The sequence below is a fragment of the Palaemon carinicauda genome, chromosome 8 (assembly GCF_036898095.1).
Source record: "Palaemon carinicauda isolate YSFRI2023 chromosome 8, ASM3689809v2, whole genome shotgun sequence".
Taxonomy (NCBI): domain Eukaryota; kingdom Metazoa; phylum Arthropoda; class Malacostraca; order Decapoda; family Palaemonidae; genus Palaemon; species Palaemon carinicauda.
The window spans coordinates 176,752,384-176,762,825 of NC_090732.1; positions in this window are offsets into that span (position 1 = coordinate 176,752,384).

Sequence of the window (10,442 nt, forward strand, 5' to 3'; positions counted from 1 at the left end):
GATATATAACTATTATTCCTAAAGTTATTTTAATCTGTAAGGAATAATGGTATTGTATGTTCAAGGAAATTCCATTTGGCAGAGCTGTTCCAAGCTCGTCCCACCAACCTTAACTATGATTATGATTGTTACCTTGGTCACTTGTACAGGGACATGACTTATCATCCATGTGTTGTGATGAAGAAAAGAATTACTAAACACTTTCATAGCTCAACTCAGGTTACTTCCGATAGTAAATGAGAAATTCACACCATTTTTTGATAAAAATATCCATTTTTAATAAAGAAAACGATCGCTGGACAATTTACCAACTACAAATTCTCTAGCCTCCACTTTCCTACCACACTTTATTGACCAACGTGGTAGTCAAATAAACGGATTTTGAGCGAAGCGAAAAATCTATTTTTGGGTGAGGTAGCCATGTCGTCCTAAAAGGTAGCTTCCTTGGGTATATTTGACTACAGTGATATTCCCAGAGAATTTTACCTTAAGGTATCCAGAGTTCTAACTCCTGGAGCAAATATCCCTAAATAATCTCACAGGGATATCGCATAATATCAGAAGACGTATTCTTGACACGTCATGTCACATAGCTATCTTCACCCCAAAAGGCAGGATCGGTTACCTAAATCGCCGAAACTGAAAACTAAACGGCATCATATAAGAATTCCTAGAGCAGCTAAATAGCTAGATTTATTGAAGCTTAATAACCAGGAACGTCTGGCTAACTACTATGAGATTCAGGGCCTCTGTAACACGGTTTTTTCGCAATAACTTTTTTTCTATGAATTTCATAAATATAACGCTTATTCAGAATGCACATTATATCTACACATAAATTTTTACTATATTCTGCATTACGTAGGTTGAATAAATTTGGTACTTTATTAAGTAAAAGTGACGATTTTTGAAGACGGGCCAACTTACTCAGAGAAAAGGTTTCGAACGCACTCGTTACGTAACTTATGACGGCATTTCTTCCCTCTTTCTCGATCGATGATTGGCTATACGTAACGAAGGCTATACCTCTGCCAACAATAACACAAAAGTTTAAATAAAAGCAAAGCAGTACACCTTTATGAACTCTGAAACCTCTCCACTGATAATTGTCATAACGAACAAAACCAACAAAATATGTTAATAAATACAAAAATACTTCGATTATTAGTCTAACTCACAAAATAAGTTTCCTAAGAAATTACAGTCTACTTTATAGGTCACAATCAGATTGACAAGGTGTAGGGAATAGTTGGTAATTTTCAAAAACGCAGTGAACAAGCTTGATTTGATAACTGCTATATCCAATGTCAAGCCATTTTTATTTATTGTCTATCTACCTACCTATTTACTGTAAAAAAAAAAAAAAAAAAAAAAAAATAGCCGGTACCGTATTTTGGCTTTAAACCTTCACCAATAATTATTGTCAGAATGATTACTTCATGAGGCTCCACCCACTTTGGCTTGGTTATAATTCAGGATAACACTGAAGGCTATCATGGGCATTGTTGGATCAGAAAATTTAAATTCTGGCTATAAAAACTCATTTCTCGAGTAGTTTTAAGAAGTGCTAAATGATCCTCAAGGATCCCAGCAGTTGGCCTAAACGTTTAATACTACTGCTACCGTAGTATTACTACGCTAGCACAGATACCCCACCCACATTTATGTATCGTTCCGCCATTCATAAAGTCTTTGTAATGTTTTTTCACTGTGCAATAAGCCATGGTCTCCTTAGAAATTAAGTTTAACATTAGATGATAGGATATTTCATTAAGCTAACAAATTATGGCAACTGGGTATGTTATTGCCGATGTTGAAGCTAAAGATAAAGTATGGTATCATTCCTTCATTGCATTATCATCTTTACCACTACTCGTTTTGCTACATGTAATAATTATTTTAAAGGATAAATTAATTATGTTCACTTTACTTCTATAAATTTCCATTAGTTGTACAAATAAAACTCCTAAAAATATTCCTGATTTATTTACAAAATGCAGTCATGCCCTAAATATAGCCAACACGGTCGTACGGATTAAGAAGAAGAAAAAAAATATATATCGGATGATCCGTTGGTCTGATGGAGAGTTTAGCACAAAAATCTCATTTTAAACAAAAATAGTTATATAAAGACTGTTTACATACAATCTCTCTCTCTCTCTCTCTCTCTCTCTCTCTCTCTCTCTCTCTCTCTCTCTCTCTCTCTCTCTCTCTCTCTCTCTCTCTCTCTTGGTGGCATAGTGAATAGTTAATGGAAATGTTCAAAAGCCTGAATGACATTACAGGTATTATAATCATGTTACGCTAAATACAAATCAGACCATAAACATTGGATTTAAACTAGAAACTGAATAATTACCTATTCAGGCGATAGTAAATATGGCCACGGGCTTTCTCTTGACTGTATAAAGTTGCAAGTCGTAAGATAAATGCAGTTTTGCAACAACGGGGGCAATTTCCAAATCCTGTTAGCCATTCTTGACTGTTTTGGGTTTCAGAGCCGATGGAACAAGGTGAATGGGTGTCTGGTGGATGGGCGGGGCAAAATTTTGTCAAAAGGTGTTTACATTGCTTACGTAATGAATGTTTTCGACTCTTGGCTCGTTATCACTGGCTATGGCGTCGACTAGATCATTTTTACTCTATAAAAATTAAAACTATCGGGTTTAGGTTATTGATAATGCTGACAAAATTTGTGTGTGGTTGTAAAATATACATATGTCAACTTTCAGCTACATCCGATGCTTTGATAAGGAGCAAAGTCCAAAAAACCGTGTTACAGAGGCCCTGAATCTCATAGTAAATGACTCATGCATAGAGAGCGACAGCATCCAGGATACCTCTGGTAGGCATCAGCTATTGTTTACGTTAATATCACTTTTGATTTAATTCAAAATGACAAGACCTTTCATTTATACAAAGTAAAGATAATGCTTGACTTTCTAGAGGCAGAAGAGGCCGGAAAAAGCATCATAATGTTGAATTATATCCAAAATTACGAAAGATCACAAGGGAAAACACCGAGTAGAAGAGCTATACGAAAAGGAATAAAGATGGCGCTGCCGTCATCGTCATATACACACTCGAAATGGGATAGCAGAGATACCTTATAAATGGCTCCCCTTTCATTCTCGTTTTTAAATTCTTGCCACTGTAACCCCTCGAAGCGTTAATACTGTTTGGGGTGAAGATAGCTATGTGGCGTGTCGAGAATACGTCCTCTGATATTATGCGATATCCCTGTTAGATTTATTTAGGGATATTCGCTCCAGGAGTTAGAATTCTGGATACCTCAGGGTAAAATTCTCTGGGAATATCACTGTAGTCAAATATACTCTTGGAAGCTACCCTTTACATGTGTATGTGGTATTTATATCCAGTTTCTTAATATATATATATATATATATATATATAATATATATATATATATATATATATATATATATATATATATATATATATATATATATATATATATATATATATATATATATATATATATATATATATAACGTATATAAGTATATATACATATATATTTACATACAGTATATATATATATATATATATATATATATATATATATATATATATATATATATATATATATATATATATATATATATATATATATATATATGTATATATATATATATGTGTGTGTGTGTGTATGTTTGTATATATATATATATACATATATATATAAATATATATATATATATATATATATATATATATATAATATATATATATATATGTATATATATATATATATATATATATATATAATATATATATATATATATATATATATATATATATATATATATATATATATATACTGTCCATATATATATATATATATATATATATATATATATATATATATATATATATATATATATATATATATATATATATATATATATATATATATATACTGTCCATATATATATATATATTATATATATATATATATATATATATATATATATATATATATATATATATATATATATATATATATATATATATATATATATATATATATATATACATATATATTTGGGCTCAAGCCATGTCGTCCTGATGGAAGTTCCTATAGGGTAGCTTCCTAGGGTATATTACAACTACGGCGATATTCCCAGAGAATTTACCTTAAGGTACCAGAATTCTAACTCCTGGAGCGAGTATCCCTCGTGAAAGGGATATCGCGACATATCAGAGGACGTATTCTAGACACGTCACATGGCAATCTACGACCTGAACAGAGATTCGTCTCGTAGGAGGGAGATTGACGAGATACGAATTCGGGAAAGAAAAAGGGGAGCCGCTCCCAAGGCTTCCCTATCCCCCGATTCGTATGCGTGCCTGGCGCCATCTGTATTCCTTTTTGCGTAGCTTAACAACTCGGTGTTTTTTCCTGTTTTTTCTCGCAAATCTTGGATTTATTCAGCTTTTCATGGCTTCTTCGTCTTCATTGACCTCGGATAAGTTGAGTATAGTGTCTGTTATGTATAAATGTAGGCTCTTGGTAAAATTTTGAGTGATTAATAGGATTAATCTTTGATACAAGAGCCGTAGCCTACCAGAGGTGTCCTGGACACTGTCACTCGCTAGGTATAAATTAGTTAGTCAGAGTGACATTCCTGGCTGTTTTGCTCAATAAATTTTAGCTATTTAGCTTTACATAGGATTTCCTTTCGTGCTTAGTATTATTTGGCGAAGTATTCGCCATTCTGGCCTACGCTAGGCCATGTAGCCTAGTCGTTTGGTCCTAGTACTTAATGCATGATTTTGGTTTTTCCGAGTGTAATTAAAATTTTATTGAAGCTTTAGGCTATATTTTATACATTTTAGACTGTGTGGAATATTTCCAAGATTGTATACGTGAGAGTTTCGGTGAATTAGGTAATCGATTCTCTTGGTGCCTAGGCTAATTGCTTATGGAGCCTTAGTATACTTTATTATACTCCCCGGTTGCTTTCTTTTCTTCGGAGAAGGTATGCAATCCCTTTCCCTCTGTTTAAGCCTTGGGCTTATCCCTAAGTGGTTTTTTTCCGAATTATTTTCGATAAAACTATACTAGGGTGTTACTGTACCTTCCTGTTCCAGCAAAGTCTGGTTCAAAGAGGGACAGAACAACAGAGTTTTTAGTCTGAGTCCGTGTTGTCTGGCTTGGGGCAGAGTCTCCCTCGCTGACCTAACACTTACAAAGGGAGCTTAGCTCCCTTAGGTCACTATCGAAGGTTTCTGTAAGTTATGATTCCTTCTTGTGTGATCGACCAGACTAAGTCCTGTTGCTGTTCTCGGGGAGGATAAAATCTTCCCTTGGGAGTAGCAACGCCTTCCTTGCTTTGGTGCTCTGGAAGCTGGCAGGTATTATACTACTGTGCTGGCCCTTTCCCTTAGATCTCCCTTAGGCTAAGACAAAGTTCTTGGCTGCGGGTGATCTGTCACTAAAGCAAGGTTGGCAGGACCCTCTTGTCCCTTCCCCCTCTATCTCCGTAATGGCCTAGCCATTACTGTACTGTACCTTGCCGGGCGGCAGAGCTGGCCGGCAGGGGTATTACTGTACTGTATGTCATTCTACTTCTGGACCTAGTATAGGTTGGGATGTGGAATTGACTAAGCCCATTGCCGGCCGGCAGAGATGCTGGACGGCAAGGGTCTTATGTTTTCGAGTGCTGCCCGGACCTCTCTTGGTCCCTCATCCATGCCTGCCGGCAGAGCCGGACGGCATTGGTCAAGGAAGCCTGAATTAAGTTTCTCCCCTTCCTTATATGCACTCTTTCGGTTGCCGGGCTTGGGGGGTTGTGTACACTCTTATCCCGGCATCCATTCTATTTTCTTCTAGTGCTGTACCTGTCCCGGCTGCCGGCCTATGAGGCCGGCAGCCGGGCAGGTATAGTCTTCTGGTTCTTTTGCTGCCGGCTGGCATCGGTCTTGTACCTTTGCTGGCCGGCTTATGTCAGTCCTTGTCTGCCGGTCACCAAGAGTGTGGCCGGCAGCTGGGTACTACCTTGTGTAGTTGCTGGCCGGCAATCATTGCCGGCCAACACTGGCTGTTGCTGGCCGGCAGCTGCTGCCGCCGGCACAGGCATTTGAACCAGAGGGCTGCCGCCCTATAGCTGTTAAGTAGTATACTTTAAAGCTAATTGTGGTGTGTGCCGGCCGGCAAAGGCAGGCCGGCACACATCCTCCTATACTGTACTAGTATTCTTCTGTATAGCATATACAGTAAGAAGAAAACTATAGTAAAAGTTTAGGTACAGCACTGTATCTTCTAACACTATTGTGTTTTCTTGCACAGCCCTTTGCTGTTGCCCTCAGACAGGAAGCAGAGTTCTTCCCCGTCTATTATCCAGGATTTTAAAATCATTGCCTAGGTGTGAGCTCCACCTGTTTCCTCTGGAAACCTTCCATTGGTTACTCTAGTAGAGATAAACCATTTTGATTTTATTATCTGGAAGGCTGCAACAATGGGTTGTGAGGGAAACACAAGTGTGTGTCTTTCCTTTATGAATTGTTATGCTATACTATGCATATCCAGTGATACATAGTTCACTTGATACTCATGGAAATTCTTCTCTTTACAGGAGGACCCTCCGAAGTGCGGAAATGTTTTCTGCAATGTCCGCAGCAAGAACCTCGCGGACATGAGTGTTGTAGGACACACGCAGCATGCGCTGTCTCCAAGGATGATCTCCAGTATTGGGACCCTCAGGTATGTACTGTATGCACTAACCTGATTACTGAAGCTTTTGATTCCCCTAGAACGGCGGAATCAAGGGATATAGCTTGGGAAAAGCTTCGTACTTGGGTAAGGGGCTTCAAGAAGAACACCTCTGGCCCTTATCTTCCAAGTGAGAAGATGAGGGCGTATCTTTTTCCCCAGGCATCAGCTGAGGCAGTGATTCCCCAGCCTCAGGGAGATCCCTAAAGATCAAGTCCAGGTGGACGAGGAAGTCGCAGATGCGATGCAAGACATCCAGTTGTGTGACAGGATGTCTGACCTGGACGAACGTTTGGAAGAAGACCTCCTGGCAGAAGGTCAGGATCAAGTTCAAACCCCGGATGTCGTAGAGGATGAGGTCGACGAGGTGTCGGCTACTCCGGTTCAGATGCCGGAGCCTATCCCCTCAACATCGGCTGGTCTCCCAGTAGAACTGGACAGGCCCTCTCTTCGATTGTTGGAATGATCCAACAAATGCAGAAGGAGAATCAGGAGAAGGCGGCTGCAATGGAACTGCGTATGCAGTCCCTGGCAGAATCACATGGGCCCCGGAAAAGGCTTAATGTGAAAGACCTTCTCATATGCTCAGATGCTAACCCATGGAGGTATGCTGAGCACATGCCGATGACGACTGGAAAGATCGTCATCTCGGATAAGCTGGGTTCAGTTCCCCTAGAGGAGGTAGAATTCTGGCCCAGCAAGGCATCATATCCGGACTGCTATGTCCGGCTGAGAAAAGAACCAGCTTCAAGGGAGGAGACAGAGCCGAAGGAGGTCATTATTATGGACCACGCTAAGGCTCAAGCCCTACTTTCATCCTCGATGAAAGAGAGGGGCTTCTCGAATTCGAAGGTAGCTGCATTGAGCAAGAAGCTCCCTTCGTTTTTGTCCTCTCCTGATAGAGCCTTCCCCTTTTTACAGAAAGGGTTTGCGGCTGTCCTAAAGGCAGTCGAGGCCGGCAAGCCTTGGCCCCTCCCTGGAGGAGTGTAAACCCTTGTCGCTGGCTCTACCTATGGACCACAAAGACTGGAAGGATGTCCATCTGACATTCTCAGTGGGAAAGTTGGAGGCTGATATTGCCGGACGGCAATTCGGCGAGGACCTCCCCAAGCTGTCCGAATCTCTTTTACGAAGAGAGTTCGAGACAAAAGAAAGACTGGCTGCCTCAATGTCTCATCAGACTACTCTCGAGACGATGGCAAGTGACCCCAAGGTCCATGAAATGTTCATGGTAGTGGCTAAGTCTCACCTAGCCACAGTGACGAAGGACCTTTATAGCTTCGTCAAGGCAAGGAGAGCTTGCAGGGAGTTCGTGTTCACCGGGGCTTCGGTGAGACACGAGCCAAGGAAGTTAATCTCCTCCAACATTTGGGGAAAAGACCTTTTCCCTACCGATGTGGTCAAAGAGGTTGTTGATAAGGCCGCCGTGGAGAATAGAAACCTTCTCCAGAAGTGGGGCCTGGCTATCAAAAGAAAATCTTCCCCGGATGAGGGTCCTCAACCAAAGAGGAAGAATATGAAGACTAGGCTACCATTTCGGCCAGCCAAGCCTTATAGACAGCAACAGCAACTGCAATTGCCTTTGCCTCCAGTGCCCCAGATGGTGGCACAAACCCCGACTGCCTTTCAGTGGGTACCCCAGGCTGTGCCAGGTCAGTCAACCACATTCGCCCCAACGTTCGAAGGACAGTCTTCTTCCTTTCGTGCAAAACCTAGAGGAGCAGCCAGAGGCTCGTCTAGGCGCCCCTCAAGGGGAAGGGGATTCAGAGGTGGTCGTGGTCAGGGAGGCAAGACCTCAGGACGGCAGTCCAAGTGAAATGATACCGGTAGGAGGGAGACTGATGAATTTTGGGATCGCTGGACCTTCGATCCCTGGGCCAAAGCCTACTCAAGAATGGACTGGGTTGGAGCTGGTACAGCACTCCACCCCCATGCCTTCGGTTTTTTCCAACACTCCACCCCCCATTTTGGAGGAGTACGTTCAAGAACTGTTGGAGAAAAATGTGATCCGAAAGGTGAAGTCCATCAAATTCCAAGGGAGGCTGTTTTGTGTTCCCAAGAAAGACTCGGAAAAGCTCAGAGTCATTCTGGACTTGTCACCACGTCAACAAGTTCGTAGTGAATTGCAAATTCAAGATGCTAACACTGCAACAAATAAGGACCTTACTGCCCAAGAGGGCATACTCAGTCTCTATAGACTTGTCAGACGCCTATTGGTACATTCCAATCAGCCGTCGACTCTCCCCCTACCTAGGGTTCAGGCTACAACGGAAACTGTACGCCTTCAGAGCCATGCCATTCGGGCTAAACATAGCCCCAAGGATTTTCACGAAGCTTGCGAGCGCAGCTCTCAAACAATTACGCCTAAAGGGAATTCAGGTAGTAGCCTACCTGGACGACTGGCTGGTGTGGGCAGCATCCGAGACCGAATGCTTGCAAGCTTCCAGTCAGGTGATCCAGTTCCTAGAGTACCTAGGCTTCAAGATCAACAAGAAAAGTCTCGACTTTCTCCATCCCAAAAGTTCCAGTGGCTGGGAATCCACTGGGACCTTTTGTCACACAGTTTCTCCATCCCAATGAAGAAAAGGAAGGAGATAGCGGGCTCTGTCAAGAGACTTCTAGATTCCGAAAGGATATCAAGACGCGAACAGGAGAGGGTACTAGGCTCTCTCCAGTTTGCTTCAGTGACAGACCCAGTGCTAAGAGCACAGCTAAAGGATGCAACTGGAGTTTGGAGAAGGTATGCATCAAACGCGCGAAGAGACCTGAGAAGACCAGTGCCCGCCTCGGCTACGTACTCTTCTCAGACCTTGGTCCCAAGCCAGACATCTAAAGAAGTCGGTTCTTCTTCAGCCACCTCCCCCGTCGATGACGATTCACTCAGACGCCTCAAAGGAGGGATGGGGAGGTCACTCTCATCGGAAAAAAGTCCAGGGGACTTGGTCCAAGCTATTCAGGACCTTTCATATAAACTTTCTAGAAGCTATGGCAGTGCTCCTTACCTTAAAGAAAGTCTCCCCGCGTCACTCGATCCACATAAGATTGGTGACAGACAGCGAGGTGGTTGTGAGATGCTTGAATCGACAAGGGTCGAGGTCACCACCTCTCAACCAAGTGATGTTAGCCATTTTCCGATTGGCGGAAAAGAAGAAGTGGTACCTGTCGGCAGTTCACCTTCAAGGAGTCCGCAATGTGACAGTGGACGCTCTATCCAGGTTCACACCGATAGAGTCGGAATGGTCCATAGACGCAGGATCATTTTCCTTCATTCTGAATCAAGTCCCAGAACTGCAAATAGACCTCTTTGCGACGAAAGACAACAAGAAGTTGCCCCTGTACGTGTCCCCGTACGAGGACCCCTTAGCGGAAGCAGTGGACGCAATGTCCCTCGACTGGAACAGATGGTCCAGGATTTATCTGTTCCCTCCTGACAACCTTCTGTTGAGGGTCCTCAAACAAACTGAGATCCTTCAAGGGGGTAGCGGCAATAGTGGCCCACAAGTGGCCGAACAGTATGTGGTTCCCCTTGGCGTTGGAACTACAGATGAAGTTCGTGCCGCTACCACATCCAGTTCTGACCCAGCGAGTCCAGAAGTCGACTGTCTGCGCTTCATTACAGAAAACCCAGACCCTGCAGCTCATGATTTTCTCGCCCTAGCGGTGAGAAAGCGCTTCGGGATTTCGAAAGCCAGCATAGACTTCCTAG